Raw genomic sequence first — 24019 nt, forward strand, 5'->3', positions numbered from 1 at the left:
TGCTTCGGCAGCACACACACAGGGTCTAGGCTGCTCTAAGCCAGTCGTCTGGTCCTGGGACCAGTGAACTGGAAGGTGGGGAACAAACTTGGAGCTCGGGCCTACTCAACTGCATTTGTGCATCCTCAGGCACGGTGGATCTGGGAGTCGGGGACCCAGAGGCTGGTCAATCAGTAAAAGGCCAATATGTTATTTTTTATATGGCAAGAGTAAACAGGAGGCTCTAAGAAAAGGAGATAAACACTAAAAAAAGACAGAAATGCTATAATTTTACTCTTCTTTGGTTGCCTTGTGTGTCTAAATAAGAACTATATATTGGTTTTATTATTTACCGATGTTTTGTAAAGGTTGTACTTGCAGGCACCCAGCAGCAGGCAAGGTACATGGGAAACCTCATGGGAACATCCAAGTACATACACCATGAACATTCACTCACTTCACAGCACATTGCATTCCAGCCCTCCCCCACCCCACACACACCAAAATTGTGTCTTCAGGATTGGTAGTATGCTTAGCTTGAGTTATTAGTATAGCTTTCTGTGTCATACTTAAAACAGAACTATTTTAGTAAGAATAAAATGTTTTCTAAAATTTATAAAGTAAGGCAGAAAGGAACCAGTATATAAGACAGATATAAAAGGTTATATAGATATAGAAACACATATTTGATTTTTAAAAAGGAACTCTTGAGCTGGGCGTGGTTGCACACGCCTTTAATCCCAGCACTTGGGAGGCAGAGGTAGGAGGATTGCTATGAGTTTGAGGCCACCCTGAGACTCCATAGGGAATTCCAGGTCAGCCCCTGGGCTAGAGTGAGACCCTACATTGAAAAACAAAACAAAACAAAAATAATCAACCAAAAAAGTTACTCTTTTTTTTTTTGGATAGGGAAATGTTCTGTAGTTTAAATTAGTTTTGTCCTAAAGGATTGTTACCAATAAATTTATTGTTACCAATAAATAGAGAAAAGGACAAATCTACAAAATTAAGTATGTCATCAGAAAATTTACTAAAATTAAAATAAAACATAGGATGTTTAAAGAAACTTGCTTAAATAACAAAGATTTTATGTTTTAACAAGATAATTACTTTTAATTTTTACTGTCAGCTTCTAATTTGTAAGCCTTTGAACAGTGAAGACATTTAAAACAAGTGTGTATCTGTCAAGCTTTATTTTATTGTTATACAACTGCTAAATTTTAAACCATAATGTGTTCTGGTATAACTGACCTCATTCATGTTCAATAATAGAGGCCAAAGCCAAGAAATAAGTAGGACCTACAGGGAAGCCAATAAATTATCCTCACTTAAGCTAGGTCCAAGAGGATGGTGACAGACTTCTAAAAGAGTAGTCATTCTCTGGCAAGTTATAAGTTTTGATGAGAGAGGTCATGGAGACCAGAGGTTGAACTCTCATCCGTGTACATTGTACAATGCAGAGGGTTAACACAATGGAAAAAGTCTTCAATGCAAAAAGAAGCCGCATGCTCAGCAATACTGTGACTCATGCCAGTGGATGCCACACTGGAAGAAGGAAGCTAACACGGGCCCTGGGGCCTCCTCTAACTGCCTAAGGGAAGCTTCAACTGGCCTTCATACTAAAAAGGAAAATGGTTATTTTGGGGCCACTTACACACCTAATAAGAACATAGCAAAAGGTAAAATGATTGGTAGTAATACAGAGTGAAAGAAAACTAGAGCAAACTTTACAGAGGGACAATGATTCAGGCCTTACAGGCCCCCATTCAACCCCGAGTATGGGCTGCTGACATGCCAGGTAGGACATTAAAAACCATCTCACCAGCTGGGCATGGTGGCACATGCCTTTAATCCCAGCACATGGGAGGCAGAGGTAGGAGGATCACCATGAGTTCGAGGCCATAGTGAATTCAAGGTCAGCCTGGGCTAGAGTGAGACCCTACCTCGAAAAAAAAAGAAAAAATCTTAGGTATAAGACCAAAGTAATAGTGTCAACCTTTCTTTAGAATATGTATTGTTTTCATTGTTTTACTGTTTTTCTTTTAGCATTGTTGGTAACCTTGATGACAATCTCAAATTACCTCTTTTAATCTATTCCAACATTGGATTCCTTCTTAAAATACCCTTTTATTTTGTACCTTGTCAGGGTCTTAAATATAACCATGAGGTTTTTTTTTTTTTTTTTTTGTTTGTTTGTTTGTTTAATAGTCTACAGGATCACACACTCCACTGAGACCAATCTAGTTAAGAATAGCCCTCCTGCAATAAGCATGGCTGTGGCTTTCCCAGCTCCCAGTCTGTCTGGAATCATTGGTTGGCATAAACATGTGACTTTTGCTCAGATACAGTATTTTAAATATTGTTCAATTTGTATCTTCTGTAATATATGACAGTTTCAAAGTAAACTCCTTATGATGAATGGATACCTGCGAAGTTATTCCAAATAAACCAAAGCCTTCTCTCTGACCACAGATAAAATAGAGAGAAAGTATTATGGACTACACTTAACATCAGAATGAAAGAAGTTACAGAAGACTAGTCATTACCCTAAGAAGTCCTCAGAGCTTTCTGGGGCCATGGCTCTTGGATGGGGTACTGTGGAAGAAAGTAGGGGTGTGGAGACAGGCATTGAGATTACAATATGGAAACAAGCCAGATTTGAAACACTTCCCCACCCAGGCTACCTGTAAGAGGCAGAATATGTGAGAAATGTCTCCAACACATAACCATGAGAGGTGGTGGGTTCTGTGTAAATTAGTTGAAGAATTTTTTACCATAAGTACTCTTTCAGATGATTAGCTCACTCCACCTTCAGGAGTACCTTTCCTTTTCTCTCAATGATATGCCTGTACTTTTATCATCATTGATGTGTTCCTGATTAAAATGTATTGTTCTGGGACACAAAGCCAGGAAATGTCAGCAAGTTTGCTGTGGGTATCCACCTACACTAATAATAGAAGAGTACACATTTAAGTTTCTGATGGTCTCTGAGCTCTTGGGTCCCAACTCCTCTTGAAAAACAGTGTCAGTGTGTAATAAAATAATTAATACAGCAAGAGGAGAAACATGTTACCAGTAATGTGAGGAACATTGAAAAGGAGAATTAGCTCATAAGTAAAAGGAAAATGTCAATTTTCTCAAAGACCTACAAGTAATTCGTTTTCTTAGACACAATGGTGTGTTCAATTTCTGCTCTGATAAAAAATTAAATCTGTGACTAAGTAAACTAAACTTTAGTTAGCATCACAATCAAGTTAAAATAAAGATTTTTAAGCAAGCTTCAGTTGGGCTGTTCTGTGTTCTCTATCACAATTATAGATTATTTCAGCATTTTCCCACTTTCTGTGAAGTGACAAAGAGGTTCTTATGAACATGCTGCTTTCTTTGGAGATTATTTTGATATTGTTAAATAAGTAAGCCTACTTAAGAAGTCAGATTTTGTGTTCCTTCTCTTATAATTGGGAAGCTTTATGAATGTTGACTACTCTGAGGGTTAGTGATAATTCATTCTTTGTCTTTAATGCCAATCACTGCTGATTTAACTGAAATTAAATTGCAACTGTTATTTACTTGTCTAATTGTCACAATTCACGGTTATGCTCAATCCCATCCCCAAAAATAGTTGACTCTGGCTACTTAAGCATAAAACTGATTTATTACAAACACACTGTCAGTTTGGTTTCTGTTGGGCCTTGAGAGGCCTCAGCGTGAGGCCTAGTGGAACTTCCTGAGCCTAGCTAAAGTTTGGTGACCTGTCTCTGGCCAGCTAGGACTCAGCAAGACGCCTAATGGCTTCTTGCCTGCCACTTCCACCCAGGAGTTAGAATTATCATTTCAATAGTCACAATTTACTATTGGCCTTTACTTCCCCCCTGCCACCCCCGTCCTAAAATCCCCACCTTCATTCTCAACATTATATAGGCAACCGCTTGTAACAATAAAGTGAGTTCCTGCTTCAACAAGACTCCCTATGCAGTGTGGTTTTTCTCCAGTGACTAGGAGAGGTTCTGAGTCCTCCGTAGTTCATCCCTTCTTCCTCAACCCCTTGGGAGGAACCAGTGGGCCTGGTCCCTCCTCAGTACTACTTACCCGCTGACGGGGGGAGCCCGGCAGGTTTCCACATAAGGTAGAAAGCTGGAAAGAGTATGGCTTACAAACACATGCGCGCACACACACACACACACACACACAGAAACTACAAAATGATGAATTATCTTTAGCCCATTAAATAGTTAATGTTGCAATTAGCCATGCTGAATCTTTAGGAAGGATCGGCATGAAGCACAGGTGAACAGTAACCATCTCCTTTCTGAGATGGTGGAAGGAAGGCAAAACATTCACAGAATATTTAGGTAGAACATTTATGGAATCAATAAAGGCAGAATGTGGACAAGCAAGAAGATACAAGTGATTACACAGTAATGGATTGCTTTTCCAAAATGATACAAAAATATTAAATCTGAGTAAGTAAGAGAAAGAAATAAGTTCTCTGAGTCATGGGTTGTTCTGTTGGGAAGCTGCAAAACAGATACCCAGAAATATCTCCTGATAGGGGCATTCTAGCTAGTAATTGAAGAAAGAAAACTGGGTTTGAGTATCACCTCCATTAACACCTTATAGAATCTGAGAATCAGTTGTGAGAAAACTCATTAAATGAAAGACAATGATGTGGGCTTCCTGAGGGAAGATTGTCATAGCAATAAGGAAGTAGCTGAGAATTGAATCAGAATGTGATCAATCATTTATATGTAATTCTCGATATGTGAACTACAGACAAAAAGAGAACATGAGAAAGTCTCCCAAGTTACAATCAGCCAAGCTCATACTGAGAGAAACCCTATAGGTCTAATAATACAGAATAAATTATATATATATATATATATATATATATATATATATATATATATATATTTCAGTTCTTTATATACATATATATGTATGTATTCATACATGCACACACACACAGAGGAGGGAAGAGAAAATGAGGTCTGTTAAAGAATCAAGGCTACACACAATTAAAACACTATAAAGGAAAGCAAGCCAATGATGACTTTAAAAGTCATATTGCCAATAACATTTAGTTAAAAGGGGTGGTGGTGACAAGCTTCTGGGACAGATGGCCAGTGCTGCTTCTTAGCCTAGTAGTGTTTACAAAAACTAGTATTTGTGATTCACTAAGCTAAACTTTAATTTTTATTTTTTAAGGATCTGTATTAGAGTAGACAATAATAAAAGTTAAAAACAATTGAGTGGTTTACAGAAAAGGGATGCACTAGATTTGAGGTTATATTTCCAAAATCACAATGAAATGGCACTGTGGAATTATATGGTAGGATCATGCTACTGTTTGACACCCAACGACATCAATGGAGATGGCTGTTTGTCAACCAATCATGTGAATTCTACCAGCATTAATGGGGTGCCACTCACACATCAGAAGCTCAGCCTTAGAAATTACTTACCTACTTCCATCCCAACAAAAAAGGACAAAGTAGACTCCGTACAGATTCTACTTCCCTTCCTTCTCTTGCTTATTTTCATATTGCGGTCTCATGAGGAAAATAGTGGTATATCTTAAAGTTGATGGGAGATGCATCAAGCTGGCAAAATGATTGGCATGTTGTATGATAAAATACATTTCCTTTTTGTTTTAAGACAGGAAAAAGATTAGATTTTGCTTGTTGTCTTATTTATTTTTTCATTATTTTCAGTTTAAAATTCAGAGAAATAAGTAGTTCTCCACCATTAATGATTGAAAATAATTATTATTCAAATACTTAACATTACATAAATGTAAATGAGGACAGTGGATTCATCTTTCCTTTTCTTCTTAGGCTCCAGTGCTTTTATCCCTGAGGTGTCAGTGGAGAGATTCTGCATATATTTCTCTATTTTGTGAATGTAGGGCACATGAGCAAGAATTTTTCTGAAAAACCATAACTTGAAGTATTTTAGTGTTGTAGAGAAGCAGAGCCTGCTTTTATATAAGTAGCTGCATTTCTCATTAATGTAGATGCACCAGTGTTTAAAGTTCTCTCCTTTCCTGCTTAAAATTATTAGGCTTCTTGGGTTGTGCCAATTTCATGACTGTTAGGTAAAATTCAACTTTGCATTTCCATTTCTTGATGCTCATTATAACATGGTCTTTATTTGTGAAAATATTAGGTTTTTTTTTAAAGGACCAAACCATACTTTGGTCTAACTGATACAGAGATGCTGATGTAGTACCCAGCACAGAAGCAAGATTCATTTGCTCTCTTGCTGAATAGTAAAATATCTACTTCAATCATGATAGTCAGTTCACACAAACCAAGTTATTTGCAGAGCCCTCTTGATTCTCAGACCTTTCTCTCCCTGATTTGGAGAATGTTGATGTGACAAGTATGAGCCATTTATGTGTGAATACTGGAATTGTAATTTGGTTCTGGAACTGAAGCTGTATTTTGAGCATTCGATACTGTGTAGAGAGATTTAAGAAGACAGAGCTCCATTTGCCTTGAACAGCAGAGACAGGAAGGGGACAAAAAGTGTCCTCATTGTAATTCCAGGTCTAGGGGAACAAACTCAAGATCCTATTATAAAAAAAATCTATAATTCTGGAAAAATCTCTCTTGAGTGCTTATAATTAATTACTTCCATCTATGATATGCTAAATGGAGATCCATCTAGGCCAAGCAAAAAGCTGTATTTAAGCTCTTTGTATAAACTCTTTGAGAGTTACACTTCCAGTAAAGACACTTGGATGTATGATCAAAACTGAGGAGCAAACACTTCTGCACCTTCTGGGAGATATGAAACAAAGACTAAATCAACATACATTACACTTCCCCTAGCAGAAAACAAAGGAGATATGGAATTAAAAGTTCTGCAGTAGATTCTTTGTTCTGCCACTCCCTTATTATTTGAATCCAGCAAAGTAACTCTTGAGTATAAATTAATCTTATCTGAGTTAAAAGCAATAATATTCCATAGTATAGTGGTAAGGACATGACAACATAAACTTAAATAATAGGTTCCAAGTGGATTTTATAAAGTGTGTAATTATAAAATAGAAAGAGCATAATCCACAGAAAAACAAAACAGAGTAATAAAGTCAGTGGCATAGGCCAGTTTTCCTATGTGTTTATTTCTCCCATATTCTATTTAGTTTACAAAAACAGATCTGAGTTTCCCAAGGCACTTTTAAATCTGTAAGAAAGTATAAACTTTTTAATGAGGCCATTGTCTCTGGGTAAGACAGGAAAGAACCTGAATGCAAAGAAGAGATTCTTTTGGCAGTTTATTAAGACCCCTGTCTTCACTATTCTGATTTGTCATAACTTCCTTTTCATTCTCATCAATAACTCAGCTACTTCACACATGCAGGAAGAAATTTCTAAAGACACAGAAATTCTTCATTGATCTAGATAAAAAATAATTTTCAGGTTGATTCAATTTCTGAGAAACCTGGAAATGTCAGTTGAATAGTTTATTTGGTAGAAGATTGGAAAAACTCACATGGAGGAGGAATATACTCAGGAACTATATTACTACATCCTAATGAGTTTTATTTATTTTATTATTGTTAATTACCACAGATTACAAATTATAGAATTTATCATCTTAGTCAACTTTAAGTTCAGTGGTGTTAAATACATTCATACCGTGATGCCACTAATCTCCAGAACTTCTTTTTGCGAAACTGAAAGCCATTAAATACAAACATTCTTAGAACTTAGAACTTCATGAAGCAACATATCTTGTATGTGGTGGTTTGAATGTAAGATGTGCCCAATAGACTCAAATGTTTCATTACTTAATCCCCAGTTGGTGGTGTTGTAGAAGGTTGTTAAGCTTAGGAGGTTCAGCATTGCTGGAAGAAGTGTTTCTCTGGAGGCTGGCCCTGGGTGTTAGTATAGTCCAGCCTCCTTGCTCTGTTTTTTCCTACTTCCTCCTTGTTGATGTGATGATGGGATGCTGGTTTCCACCTTCTGTCATGCTTTCCCCACTGTGATGAGCTTTCCCTTTAAGCTATGAGTTGAAAATAAACCTTTCCTTCCTTAAGCTGCTTCTAATCAGGTATTTTGTCCCAGAATGAGAAAATAACTGATACATTGTACCTTATCTTCATGAAAATAAGTCAATTTTAGATATGACATACAAAGCACACATCATGGCCAAGTTGAGCTACACCCATTCTGAAAATGATACAGGGATGATATCAACAAATTCTGGTCACAAGAAGTTGAATCTGCTAAAAGAGTGTATTTCAGGTTCCAATATATATATATATATATATATATATATATATATATATATATATATATATATATATATATATATATATATGATTTGTTAAGAAGTACACTATAAAGGACATTATTAACAACATATAGGCTAGCAATACCAGTCATGACCACGCAGGCTGAGAAGCACAGGGCCTGTAGGAAGTCATACCGAAAGCATCTACAATGTCAGTCTCGAGCTCAACCTGCTTCTGTTTCTCACTCCAGGTTGAAATGCTTGCTTATTTCCATATCACAAATGATGGTGAACTCTGTCAGGCAAAGGCCACGGTTCAATCTGTGCAAGATCCAGGCTGCTGCTATTGTTTCAACTGTTCCTTAAGCTGCAAAGGTCACCAGGCCTTTGAAAGGCTTCAGAGTAGAGGACCCTCTGTCTGCCAGTTTGAGGACTGTGGACTACTATGGTCTCTGGAGTGCTCTCCACGTGAGTTGGTTTCTTATATCATTTTTACAAATACACTTGAGGTTAGTTCTATAAAACTCAACAAACAGAATCAGAGATGAGGTATAGGTCAAATTATTTGTACAGACATTGGCACATGTGCTGAATAATTAAAATGATTCTCATGATAACATTGATATACATCAAAATATGAAAGTACAATATATAGCATAATGATCTAATTAGAGTTAAGTTCATATATTTTCCTGACTAGTGAATTCATTTAAAAAAATGATAATGAGACTAGCAATGAGGACTTTGATTTGAAGGTGCAGCTGATTTAGAGAGAAGCCTCCACTCTGCTTTATGAGCACTGGCTTACTTCAACTGGCAAATGTGACTCACAGACTCACCTAGAGGTACACATTATTGATTATTCTCTACAGGAACTTTGGCTGACATTTTCCAAAGAGATATGTTTATGCAGCAATAGAAATGTTCCAAGTTCATTTTCATTCTTACTTTAAGCTGTTGTCAAAGAAATGCCTCTTTATTGCCTTTCTAACCTTAGCACTCAGAACAACTTGAGATCAAATCAATTTCATAAAACAGTAACCTGTTGTGATGGAAACTAACTAGAAGTGATGATAGCAAAGGCTTCATGTTGCCAATTTTCTTCAATGTGAGAAAAAACATTAAAATAAAAGTAAATATAATTGAGTATACCCTTTCTTATCCTCATCAGCTTGTTAGATATGCAGGTTCTATAAGAAGAAAATAAAGCTATTTGTTGTTGCAAAGTTGAAGTGAGCAATTGATAACTGATGCATGCATTCCTTTCTTGCCTGAGCTGCAGAGAAGCTGGAGGGGATTTGGAGATGTCATTCACCTTGCATGATGTGCACCATCTTATCCTATTATCATGTACTCCCCAGCTTAGGAGGACAGACAGAGCTGTCACAGTGGGGGACAAAGAATGGGAGTGATAGAAATTAATGTTCTACCCTAGACAACAAGAATTTACTTTGCAATGTTTGAAGTAGGTAAAGAAGAGACGCTATCTGAGAGTCCTCAGACAATGTGCTTACTTGAGATTGTCATAAATTGGTTGGTTCACATATACTTTTGGAAAAATGTTTGCAAAATAAGTGAATGTTTGGTAGAAATGATTTGAATTAAGGTCTTTTTTTCTTTAGTAAATTATATTAATTTGTGGAAAATAGGGTGATAAAAGTGCAAGTTTCACTGAAAAAAATGCATTATGTGTACTGCAAAATATTTTTTTTTCCATTTATTGAAAATAATTAGTTAGATTGAGGTAAGTATTTGAAATGTCGACATTAACAACATGGCTCCTGGTTCCAATGTCCATCATATTTATAAATCCATGTAGGTATATCTTTTAAAATATTTCATTAAAGATACTACACACACACACACACACACACACACACACACACACACACACAGGAGCCAAAGCAAATGTTTTGCCGTTTATTATAGGTTGTAGTGAAATTACGTTGATTAAATTCATACTTTTGTGACATTATTATCCTTGGAAAGAGATTTATAAACTGAATAGTATAATTTGTCTACTTTTAGGAAACCCTAACAAAATGAGGGAAGAAAATGACTATTGATAGCTTGCTGGGTACCAGCAACCTTCATTTGGTAGAGAATCAAAGGCAAGTATGCGAGTAGGAAAGCTTGATAATAGTTTAACAGTGATGGTTCTAAGCATAAGCAGCTTGGCCTTACCAGAGGCTGCTGTCTTCGGAAAGCCACAGCAGGGTTACAGAAGAGGACCACCAAGTGTCATTAGATAGGGTGCTCATTGCACTCTTCATGCTGGTCCTAAAGTACAAGCAAGAACAAAGATTGGCAAAGTTATAGCATTGCCCTCACACTGGCTATTTGGGGCTGATTATTACACAGGTTATTACAGGCTTACTTGAGTTTTGTGCTGGACAGAGGGTCTGCTGTCCTATAAGCCTGATTTATAGCAGGTTTTGAGTTCCTGGGATGATTATGTGGATAATGGGTTGTTCTTCAGGCCATTTTGTTGAGGTTACATTGCAGTTTTATTCTTTTATAGCCTCTGGTCACTCCTGATTTGTATATTCAGTGTCTTCAAAAATCCTTGTGGGGCTGGGAAAATGAGGAGTTAAAGGCATTTTCTTGCAAAGCCTGCCCACATGGGTTAAATTCCACAGTGTCCACATAAATCCAAATGTACAATGTGGCACATGCATTTGGTACTTTTATTTTTTTTGCAGAATCAGGAGGCCCTGGCATGCCCATACCCCAAGTCTTGGCTAAATAAAATAAAATAATTTGTTCAAAAAACAGCGTGGATGTCAAAATGCATAAGTCAGTTAAAGAGTCAACTGCGTTTATGCCTGTACAGTCTTTTGTAATAGAAACAGATAATTGTTATATACCAAATAAGAGGAAGAATACCTGGGGTTTTCTAGATGCATGTGAACAAGAAAATCTAGAAGCTTGGCTAGATCTCGGTTTTTGCTAAGTTCTGAAGATCAGAATCTTGGAATATGCTAGCTCAGGTGATCTCTTGTTGTCAAAGCATAAGGGCATGAGTGACTTTCCCAACCTTAGTTGCCGCCCGAGAGCAGAGAACTATTCACTGCTATCCACGGCAAACAGCGGTTTGTAAGAAGTCAAATGTGTATGATTAGTATGCTATTTGATCAAATCTCTCTCTAATCCTTTGTCCACGTGATGGCTCTGAACAAATGACAAAATGTGCTTATATATAATTCCTAAAGGAACACCACCACTTCTCACAGGACAGATCTGGGTAGGAATCATAGATGTGTTCATATCTAATCTGAAGTTTGAAGGATTCGTGGATGATTGATAGGAATTACAGGTAGATTACAACCAAATCCAAAACAGAAGCAGGAAAATCTAAAAGCCTCTTGGCTTGGTTAAGAATTTGTTCTGAACTTTTAAGAACTTAGGAAAATTTGGTTATTTATTTATATTTATTTATTTATTTTTGCATTTTCAAGGTGTGGTTTTGCTCTAGCTCTTGCTGACCTGAAATTCATTATGTAATCTTGGGGTATCCTTGCACTCATGGCAGCAATCCTACCTCTACCTCCCAAGTGCTGGGATTAAAGGCGTGCACCTCAATGCCCGGCTTAAAAGTTGGTCTATTTAGCCTACAAAAGAAAAGCAGACAACTGATCCCAAGGTTCTGAGGAACTTAGTAATCACTGAACAAGTAAGAGAGCTGGTGAAGATTCCAGGTGAAGAGTCATGAATGACGAATTCAAGAAACATCAAACATGTTTGGGGAGGGGGGCGCTGGAGTGATGGCTCAGTAGTTAAGGCACTTGCCTGTGCAAGCCTACAGACCCAGGTTCAATTTTCCAGTACCCGCATAAAGCCAGATGCACAAAGTCATGCACATGTCTGGAGTATGTTTGTAGTGGCTGGAGGCCCTAGCCTGACCATCCTCTCTCTCTGTCTCTCTCTCTCTCTCTCAAATAAATAAGCAAAATAAAATGTAATGAAATTTTTAAAATGTTTTTGTCCATGAATGATGGAAGGGTAAAAGGGAAGCAATGCAATGGCTTTATGGACAAAAATGAGGACAGCTGCTATTTCTGCTTCTTCATTTTGCAATAGGCATTTTTTTTTAAGACAGAGTACATCTGATTTATTTTCCTTTTTATTAGCTTTCCTGTAGTCTTCTATGAAATTTAGACTTACTTATATTGTGGAATTATTTACTATCCTCTGGATTAACCACATGGAAATGGCTAAGATAAATTGAAGTTTATGTCAAAACTTAGTTCACAGTTTTGACCTCAAACTCATTTTCTCAACCTCTTGCTATGTCAATGAAAGCTGCTAGCAAACTATACTACTTAGAATATTGGATCTGCTTCTCAATGCCTTTCTCTTCTTTATTTAACAAATAAAATTAACAGTTAAATGTTTTCTGTTCACTAAGGGCCTGGTGAAAGTTCAACCATTTGGTCTGCTTTTTAGGTTGTAGAATTTTATGGTACCATTGCCATTTGGGTCTAGATTTGTTTCTCCCACCCCTTCCCTTGCCCTCCCTGCCCTCCCTACCCACCCTATTGTCTAGTCCTAAGATGTTTGCTAGACATGTCAGCATCTTGGGTAGATTCAGGTTAGGTGCTGTAGATGAGTGAGATTATGTGACAATTTTCTTTCTGTGATTGGGTAAGTTCACTGAGAATGATCTGTTCCAGGTTCAACCATTTTTCCTCAAATTTCATTGTGTCATTCATTCTTACTGCTGTGTAGAATTCCATTATATAGATATACCACATTTTAGTTATTCATTCTTCTAGTGATGGACATCTTGGTTGATTCCAGCTCTCAGCTATTATAAATTGAGCCACTATAAACATGGTTGAGCAAATCTCTCTGGACTATGGTTTAAAAGTTTTAGGGTACATCCCCAGAAAGACAATAACTGGGTCTGTTGGTAATTCTATAGTCAGCTTTTTCAGGAGTCTCCATATTGCTTTCCAAAGAGGTTGTACCATCTTACATTCCCACCAACAGTGAATGAGGGTTTCTAATTTTCCACATCCTCGCCAGCATATATTTTCATTTGAGTTCTTTGTAGATTCTAGACATTAGGTCTCTGTCAGTTGGATAATCAGCAAATATTTCCTCCCATTCTGTGGGTAATCTATTTGCTTTGCTTATTATATGCTTCTCTATAAAGAAGCTCTTCAGCTTCATGTGATCCCATTGATTGAGTGTCTGTTTAGGATTGTGAGCTACTGGGGTTTTGTTCAGGAAGTCTTTTTCCATTCCTATATCATGTAAAGTTCTTCCTACATTTTCTTCCAGTAGTAGTCGAGTTTCTGGTCTTATATTGAGGTCTTTGATACATTTGGACTTGAGTGTAGTGCATGGTGAGATGTGTGGATCAAGTTTCAATTTCTTGCATATGGTTATCCAGCACCATTTGTTGAAGATGCTATCTTTTCTTTACAGCCTATATTGTTAGGGCCTTTGTCAAATATCAAGTGGCTGTAGTTGCTTGACCCAAAGTCTGGGTCATCAAGTCCATTCCATTGGTCTTTACTCTTGTTTTTATGCCAGTATCATGCTGCTTTCATTACTATGGCTTTGTAATATAGCTTTAGATCAGGTATGGTGATGCCTCTAAATATATTTCTTTTGCTGAGGATATTCTTGGATATCTGAGGCCTTCTGCCGTTCCATATGAAATTTGAGATCATTTTTTTCTATCAATGTGAAGAACAATGCTGGGATTTTAATTGGAATTGCATTAAATCTGTATATTGCCTTTGGTAGGATTGCCATCTTCGCAATGTTAATTCTGCCTACCCAGGAGCAAGGGAGGTCATTTCATTTTCTCAAGTCCTCCTCAATTTCTTTTTTGAGTGGTTTTATGTTTTCACTGTGTAGATCTTTCACTTCCTTGGTTAACGTTATTCCAAGGTATTTTTTTGTTGTTGCTATTGGAAATGGGACTATGTCCCTTATTTTTTTTTTTTTTGTCTGTATCATTGTCATTTGCATATAGAAAGGCTACTGACTTGTGTGCATTGATTTTATATCCTGCTACTTTGCTATAGGAGTTAATCACCTTCAGGAGTTTTGGGATGGAGTCTCTCAGGTTTCTTACATATACAATCATGTCATCAGCGAATAGGGCTAACTTAACTTCTTCCTTTCCAAATTGTAACCCTTTTATTTCTTTCTCCTGTCTTATTGCTTGAGCTAGGACTTCCAGTATTATATTGAAGAGCAGAGGTGAGAGGGGACAACCTTGTCTTGTTCCTAATTTCAATGGGAATTCCTCCAGTCTCTCTCCATTAAGTACTATTTGGGACTTTGGAGCTTTGTGTATTGGCTTTATTGTGTTAAGATATGAACCAACCATGCCAATTCTCTTCAATGTTTTGATCATGAAGTGATGTTGTATTTTGTTAAAGTCCTTTTTTGCATCTATCAAAATGATCATGTTTTTTTTGTGTTTAATTTTGTTTATGTGGTGTATTACATTAACAGATTTCCTTATGTTGAACCACCCCTGTGTTCCTGGGATGAATCCCACTTGGTCAAGGTGGATACTGTTTTTGATGTATTTTTGGATTCAGTTTGTGAGGATTTTGTTCAGGATCTTTACATCTAAGTTCATCAGGGAAATAGGCTGGTAGTTTTCTTTTCTTGTGGCATCTCTGCCTCGTTTTGGAATTAGGGTAAAACTAGCTTCATTAAAGGAGTTGGGTAGTTTTCCCTGTTCTCCAATTGTGTGGCACAGTTTGAGAAAGATTGGTTTGAGTTCTTCCATGAAGGTTTGATAGAATTCAGCTGAGAAGCCATCTGGTCCTGAACTCTTCTTCTGGGGGATGTTTTTTTATTACTTTTTCAATCTCAATGAGTGTAATAAACATAATTTGGATCAAATCCCTCTCCTCCCAATTTCAAATGGTGCTATAAGCCCAATCCTCTCATCATGACTTGAGTAGACTTCTGGATAAGCCTTATAAGCTCAGCATTCACTCTCATCCCTTTCACATTCTCTGCTTTCATGAACATTAAGGAGATCTTCAGCAAATACAGTCTTACCCCATACATTCCTGGACTGTTGCTATTGTCCAGAATCCACACAAGAAAGTCCCATTTCCTTTTCTGGGTTATAGTACTCTCCATCGATCTCCAATACCCCAAATTATGTGTGCTTCAACAAGATGAGTATCATCTACTCCTCTGGGTAATTACTTTTCTGCTTCTACTAAGCTTTCAAATATGTTTCTAGTCTTTGCAGGTGTTTTTCTATCTTTTGATATCCTTATAGCCACATCTTCTCATCAGTTCATATTTTTCCTTATTTGCCATCTCTTATTTCATGTTCTTCATGGGACAAATCAGCTTGAAACCTCTGGAAGAACTAAGGCCTAGGATTATGCAGGTGACACAGGAAATAACACAGGAAACAGAAGACAATGTTGATAATGGCGACTCTCTGAGAGCACCAGGGCTTGAAGAAGCAGAATAGCATGAAAAGATAGGCATGGAACATTAAATCACTACGACTAATATAAAAGTAGTGATCAGTAGAATTAAGTCCATGACAGAACTCTTCTGGGTTTCAGACCTGGAAATGTCTAAAGATTTTCTGTTTAGGAATTCATTAGAGTTATGAAATGTATAATGTTAGATAAAACTCAAATGACCAGGTATGACTTAACAAGAGAAATATTGGCTAAGAAGTCAAAGACAAAAAATGTAAGAGATTTTTGTGAGAATTAGAAATGATGAGCATGGTGGTTTTGTTCAGGTGTCCTCCATAAACTTAGTTGTTCTGGACGCTAGATTTGAAGCCTTCCTGAGGCAGGGTATTTTGGTGGGGCAGGTTTATGGGTATGATAGCCAGTTTCCCCATGTCAGTGCTTGGCACACTCTCCTGTTGCTATTGACCACCTTATGTGGGCCAGGGGGTGATTGATGTTTATCCTCTTCTTATGCCATTATTTCCCTTTGCCATTGTGGAGCTTCACCTTGAATCTTTAAGCCAAAATAAACACTTATTTTTCCCACAAGCTACTCATGGTTAGCCAGCATTCAGCAGTAATAGTGAGCAACTGTAACAGTAATAGTCGCAATAAGGAGTGGGATTGTTGCTAGATATCTGCCTGTGTGGCTTTGGCCTTTTGGAGCTGATTTTCAAGAGGAATGTGGAAGGATTTGAAACCTTGGCCTAAGAGATGAGTTGCAGTACTCAAGTACAGCTTAATGGATGATTCTAGTCAGAGTTAAAAGACCTGAATGTAATAAGAATTATGGACTGTGAGGTTTGGCTTATGAGAGTTAGAAAGAGCTTTGCCTGGACTGGGCTAGAAGCAATTTGTGAGAGAAACTTGCTCTTATGCCCATGTCCTGAGAAGTTGTGCAGAGTTGCTTTGTGTGGAAACAGACTTGTGCATGCAGAGGGATATGGCATATAAAGAAATCTGTTTTTTTGTATTCAAATGTTTATCTCTTGTAAATATGAAAATGTGAACACATACTATGCATTTTACCTAACAGAATATGAAAATATAATATATGCATATTTTTAACTTGATCAAGAGTAGTTCAATATATGTCAATTTCTAAAGTTCTAAGACTCACATGAACTCACATCAGAAGCCAACATTTCAGTAACGGACATAAAATGTTGTGATAAGTGTATTTTTAACTAATTTAATTTAGGCCCAAACTGCTGCCTGTTCAGCACAATTGTATAAGCAGTTACAACCATTGAGATTGAGCCAGCTGACCTGCATTGGTACAATAGAAAGAATGCATTTTTTTTTTGAAGGGGGCTGAATGCTCAAGGAGTGTCCTATTCTTCAAAATCTGCTTTATTCCCCCCTGGATTTACAAATTGGCACCCTACATGGTATTGTGGAGTTATAAAAATGCAGTAAAGAGAGGATCATTGAGTTCACAATGTGGTCTTGTGGTTTGGTAATGGCCATGGGCAGTGTGAAACAGGTTTGCTGGATGCCTGCATGGAGACAGATGGAGCCATGCAAGTGAACCTTGGATTTCAGTGGAGACCCAGTGGAGATGCCAGGACCATGAGATGGCTGCCAAGGAGAGCTGACAGCCCTGGATGAAGTTTTCCAAGACTATGAGTAGCCTGGCTGGAAGGGCAGAATTTGAACTCCAGAGACTTGTTGCTGGTTAGGATTATCAGACTTGGAGACTTGTCACTGGCTAGAGTTGTTAGTCTTGGAGCTACAGAGTTTTACGTTTGCCCTGGTTGTTTTAAATCTTGTATTGGTTGAATATTTCTTTGCTCTGTGAATGCCATCTTTTAGAGTGTGATTGTTTATTCTGTGCCATTATGGGTTTTGGGGGGGATATTTTGCTATTATGGCTCAGTTAAAAAATATTGAATTATGGGGATGTTTGAACATCATTATAATTGACATAAACTATGGGTGCTTTTCAAATTAGATGAATGTATTATATTTTATATCATGTATGGTTATCAGTTTATGGGAGCCAAAGTGGAATATGGTGGATTGATTTAGGTGTCTCCCATAAACTTAGATGTTCTAGATGCTAGGTTCCCCAGCTGATGGCAATTGGAAATTAAAGTGACCTGGAGGGAGTGTATTGTTAGGGGCAGACTTATGGGTGTTATAGCAAGTGTCCACTTGCCAGTATTTTTGGCACACTCTCCTGTTGCTATTGTCCATCTTATGTGGGCCAAGGGGTGATGTTCACCCTCTGCTCATACTATCATTTTCCCCTGCCATCATAGAGCTTCCCCTCAAGTCTGTAAGCCAAAATAAACTATTTTTGCCCATAAAATGCTCTTAGTCAGGTGTTTTCTACCAGAAATGTGAACCTGATTGCAACAACAAGGTATGGGATCAAAAGACATGTTAGCTCTGTAGCTTTAGAAGAAGCAAGATGAAGTGATAGTTTCTGTGTGTGTTTGAACTAAGTGTAACTTTAGTAAGGCTCAGGGAAACAAGACTCATTTTCTGTTACTTGCCTGGATTTTATATTTACAAAATAGTTTTCACTAATATCAACATATGGTTGTTCGTGATGTGGAAATTTTGCTTATACTATGTTTTGCAGGTTTTGGTTTTTGTTTGTAAAAACAATCTGATGAAGAAGCGGTCTATCCCCCCTCCCCCAACATAAATGCTCCTGAATGTTCCAAGCCACTTACTTTGGTCTGAGGAAGGACAGCTATGTGTCTGAGTGTCATAAAAACATAGCTCAAGCACAGCCTTTACTTTCTTTTTGTCCTGGAGCAAAGACTCATCCCAAAGATTAAATAGATTGCCCAAGGAAGTGGTGAGTTACACCTCAGTGAACTGATCAAGCTTATAAGCCCTTGTCAGATTGATGATAGGTCTCCACGATGTTTAAAACCCTTTCCTACCTTGTAGTCTGAGTTCACATTTCTAAATGATGTTTGAACTTCAATGCAGGCTACATACCAGTTAGGAGTAAATAGATGTGAATTGTTTAGCAAAGTAAGAAGTGAACTGGAATATTATTTTTGCTGTCAATATTTGTCAAGAACAATCTTCCTCAAGAGAATGAAGACTTGACTGTGCTAATTTTCAACATCCCTCCCTTTGAACACATTTCCATGTCATGCTTACCTTCTGAGCTATACTTTCAAGAAGGAGGGATGGAAGCCTATGATGTGATTTCTGTCCAGAAGATGAATAGTGAACAATGTTTGCTTTAATGAACTGTTCCAAAAGAATTTGCTGGTCTTCCTCTTCTGCACAGAGTGGACCAGGATGACCTCTTCTCTTATCAGTTCCTAGTCCCTTCCACTGTATAAGACTTTCAGATGAGAAACTTAAATCATAATGGCTGTGAATGCTCCAAAAGAAAGGCTGGAATGAATGAGGACAGACCTCCATAGACATCAGGATAACACATCAATAATACACTGATCAAAGGTAATTGTATTGGGGAATCAAACCCTGGTGGTTGGGCCATGAAAGCAAGCAATCGTAAGTGCTGAGCTATCTCTCCACTCCCAACCTCAATGAAATTTAATTCAGCAAGAATTTAATGAATGTCTGTTCTATTCCAAACACTGATGTGTACACAGGACAAATATAAATGGAGGATGACAGTTTTTGTTCTCCAGGACATCTCTTCTGGAGAAACTGAGGGTCTTTGGGACTTAGTGAGTCTTTCTCAAAACTTAAAACCTCATCAGTTTTATGTTTTAAGGCAATTTTTGCTTTCAAAATTTCATTAATTCTTCAAATTAGCTAAAGGATATCAGTAAATCTTCTCTCTGGAACCCTAGAACACTTTATAGAGTGGTGATAACCCATGGAGGCATTTTCTTCGAGTATTGTGTCTGTGTTCTACTTTACCACTTCTTAGGGTACCCCCACTGCCATGTGTGCAGGATTAAATTTCCATGGGAATCTTGCTTCTAAGTTGATTTGTATTTTTGTCATAAATACTAAATAGCAAAACATCCGAAAATAGAACCAGAAATCAGACTTGAGTTTCTACTTACCATTCTTACCAGTCTCTGTGAAAGTTGACTGTAAATCTCAGAATAAGAGCAATAATAACTGTGGCTGAAAAGTTTACAAGTAATCTGAACAATTACTTTCTAAGATGGCATGATGTCCTATTGTTGGAAGACATAATACCAAGAAATGTAAAGTTGCCTTTTGTTACAGGTCTCTGATATGAGTATTCCAGTATGCTGCAAGTAAACTCTGTGGTTCATCCTATACTCAGTGTGGATCCAAAGATCAAGATGTTAGATGATTTGTCAGGAAATGTTTCTCAAATGTTGAATCCATAAATTGTCCAAGGAATTGTGATGCAATGCTGAGATTCAGGGTTTGGGTTTGGGAACTATCCAATATATCCTCTATACATAGCCAATACTTGTTTGTGGCTGCTAAGCATGGGAAATATAGCCAGTGGGACAAATACTTTAATTTAATTAGAGTTAAGAAGCTACATGCCACTAATGACAACTGCATGACACAAAAAATGATTAGTCTGTCAGGAAAAGGAGGACCACTGACAAGTCATTGACCACTTTTGAGACTCTTACTTCTATTTCTTTGTTTTCTGCATGGTAGCAAATTTTCCCAGTTGACTACCATCATCAATTTTATGGTAGAATTTTGATTAAAATATATTAATTTTTTGGTAGAACAATATAGCTCTGCCTGAGTGAAGCTAAGTTAATTAAATATAATATTTCAATGACTTTTCAATAGGAATTAGAGTCAAAAAATGATAGATAGATAACAGATTAAAATGTTCAATGAAAACTATATACAGTCACTTGTTAAAAAATTGTATCTGCCTGACCCCAAAATATGAAAATTTACTTTTGAATGTGTTTATTAATTTAAAGTTGCTTGATCCCATGTTTTGTTCTGTTAAAGGAGTATAAGGGTAAAATACTAAACTTAGCAGTCATCACTAGATGGTAAGCCATCTAAGTTATAGTACTCTGAGTAAGCCTAAAGATTTATCCTAATAAATAAATCTTTTCAGAGCATGAAATCAGTCAGCTTAGTACAATGAATGGACAATAGGTTTGAGTAATCTCCTACAAACTTTTAAAATAACTTATTCATGAATAATTCTTACATTCTGTCTGTCGTTACTGACAATTTTCTTGGTGACATATAAATAATACTTATTCAATTCTCATAACAGTTCTGTCAAGTCCCATTTGATAGATAAGAAACCTGGATCACAAATGATGAGGAACCAAGGCTCAGATGGAGAGATTCTGGAAGCAGCGCTGAGTCCTGAGCACTAAGCACCATGTGGCGCCAGCACAGTATTGGCTGGGTGGTAATAGCTACATTGCCTCATGTTCAGCTATATTTTCAGGGCATTTCTAGAGGGAAATTAATTTGCAGTCATTAAGAAGGGAAAGCCTTGTAATCATTCTTGTTTCTGTCTCTCCTCATGGCCATACAGTTTAACTTGAGGATAGGTTTTGCAATTTGATTCCTATATCTGTCTAATAGCACATGGGTCACCTGATATAAAACTTAAACCTCAACTTTTCCATTATTTTGTGTGGCCAATTCATTATGGCTTTTGCTATAATAATGTGAGATAACATTGAACAGACATATAACACCTATCACAAAGCTTTCAAATATACAAGTTTCTAGAAAATGTTAAAGCAAATGGAAATATAAACAAAGCTAATGATAACACCTGAAAATGTTAGCTAAGCCCGGTCCTATGAAATATAAGCTATACAAAAGTTTGAAGTAAATTTGATGAAAATCAAAAACATTATTTTCACTATGTACTAAGGTAGAACACTTTATTAAAGTTTTTTTTTTTATTTTGGAGGCTGGAAAGATGGCTCAGGAGTTAAAGTCACTTGCTTGCAAAACACAATGGCCCATGTTCATTTCCCAAATACTCACATAAAGCCAGATGTGCAATGTGGCATATAGTACTTAGAGTTCATTTGTAGTGGCATGAGGCCCTGGAGTGCCCATTCTTATTCTCTTTCTCTGACTCTTTCTCTGTCTCTCTCTCTCTCTCAAATAAAGAAATAAAAAGTAAATAATAAAATGTTTTTAAAAACTTTCTGTCTGCCAAAGAGAAACAAGGACATATGTAAAGGTAGTTGATTTTGTAGCCCTTATGTGAGCATACTACAATATACAACACATGGTTTTTCATTTGTGTTTAATTGATGTGTATTGCATGAAGAGTGTGGTATAAAATGAGTGTAGTGTAATGCAGATTCCTCATACTTATTCCTCTGGAAAAATGTATGACAGCAGTGGCAACAGAAAGTGGCCATAAACTACTACAAATACAAAATTCATTATGTAGCTGGAGAACATTGAGATCAAATGTTTCAATTGATGGCATATCCAGTTAACTTTTTATTTCAGCTTTTTCCTTTTTTTGGCTTATAGTCACTGTACATAGAATTGGTTTCATGAAAGAAAATTAAATTCTCAACGTCCTCCCTTTTATGTCTACTCCCCTCTCCCACTAGTCTTCATTTCCCCGTCTCACTGTTTACATGCCATACATGTATACCTTTGCCCTTTCCCTGCATTCTCACCAGCATTGGTTGTTACTTATTTTCTTTATCAGTTACTTTGTCTACTGTGAAAAGAAATGTCAATGTAATTTTAATTTGCATTTCTCCAATGTCAAAGGATGTTAAGCATTTTACTCTATGTTTATTAATAATTTTTATATCATATTTTGAGAGCGCTTTTTTGTTTCATTAGCCTATATATTTATTAGGATTTTTTTGTTGTTGCTGGCATTTAGTTTTATTGAGTTTTATATACATCCCAAATATCAAGCATCTGCAATTCTATAGGATATATTTTCAGTTGATTTATTATTTCCTTTTGCTGAATAGAAGCCTTTCAATTTACACAATGCCACTTGCCAATTCTCAGTATTATTTACAGTGCTATTGGGCATCTTTTCAGGAAAACATACACATGGCTATATCATGAAGCATCTTTTTCTAATTTTTTCTTGAACAGCTTCACAATTGCTGGTTTTACAACAAGATCCTTAATTGCTTTTTATACAGAGTAAAAAATACAGAGTTCTAATCTAATTCTTTAACTTGTGAATATCCAGTTTTCCCAGGACTATTTGTTTTACTCAAAGTTTGTTTTTTGTCTTCTTGTCAAAAATATGGAAACCACAGCCATATAGCTTTAAGTTTAGGTCCTCTATTTTATTTTGTTGGTCTACACATCTGTTTTGTGACAGTATTTTGCTGCTTTTGTTACTGTGACTCTGTAGTATAATTTGAAATTAGTTATGGTGACATTTCCAGTACTGTTGTTTTGCTCAGGATTGCTTAGGTTGTCTGATCTGTTTTCACTACATTAATTTGGCCAGTCCATGAGCATGCAATGTCTTTTATTTCCTTAGATAGATGTATTCCCAGGTATTTTATTTTTCAACTATTTTGAATAGAATTATTCTCCTGATTTCTATCTCATCAGTTTCGGCATGTACATATATATACATGTATATGTATATATATATATATATATATATATATATATATATATATATATATATATATATACACACACACACACACACACACACACATACACATATGGAGAGAGAGAGAGAGAACTGATTTTTTATATGTTAATTTTCTATCTAGTACTATGCTGGAAGTGTTAATCATTTCTAAGTCTCATGATGTAATCTTTAGGGACTCATGTACAGGATCACGTTGTCTTTTCCTATTTATATCCCTTTCATTATTTATTTATTTATTGTCTATTGCTTTCTATGACTTCATAGGCTATACTGAATAAAGTTGGAGTAGGTGGATGCCCTTATTACATACTTATTTTTTGATGAAATACCTTGAATAGTACTACTTTCATGCCTGTTTCATGGGATAGTTTGAGGACCATTGGTGGTCATTGTTCCTTCAATATCTGGTGAAATTTACCAGTGAGTCCACTTGTGCTTTTTGTCTTTGGAAGACTATTACTGCTTCCCCCTCAATGTTTATAATTGAACTGTTTAAGTTGCCTTATGACCTATTGGTTTAATTTTGGTAGATCATATGATTCTAGAAATTTTACCATTTGTTATGGGTTTTGCAATTTATTGAAATATAGATTTTCAATGTAAGTGTTAATGATCCACTAAATTCCATTGCTTTCTGTTGTAATGCCTACCTCTTCATTTCTGATTCTGACCTAAGCTTTCTCTCTCTCTCTCTTGACCAGTTTGACTATGGGTTTAATAATTGTAATTTTTTTAAAGAACCAACTATTGATTTAATTGATTCTTTGTAAAAGCTCTTTTTTATTTCTATTTCATGAAG

General features: G+C 36.6%; 1 pseudogene; it reads left to right on the forward strand.

Annotated features, from left to right (window-relative positions):
* Window positions 1-1516: 1516 nt before the first annotated feature.
* Window positions 1517-24019, forward strand: part of LOC101612306 — a 28990-nt pseudogene continuing 6487 nt past the window's right edge.

This window comes from Jaculus jaculus, chromosome 2 (assembly GCF_020740685.1).
Source record: "Jaculus jaculus isolate mJacJac1 chromosome 2, mJacJac1.mat.Y.cur, whole genome shotgun sequence".
Classification (NCBI taxonomy): Eukaryota; Metazoa; Chordata; class Mammalia; order Rodentia; family Dipodidae; genus Jaculus; species Jaculus jaculus.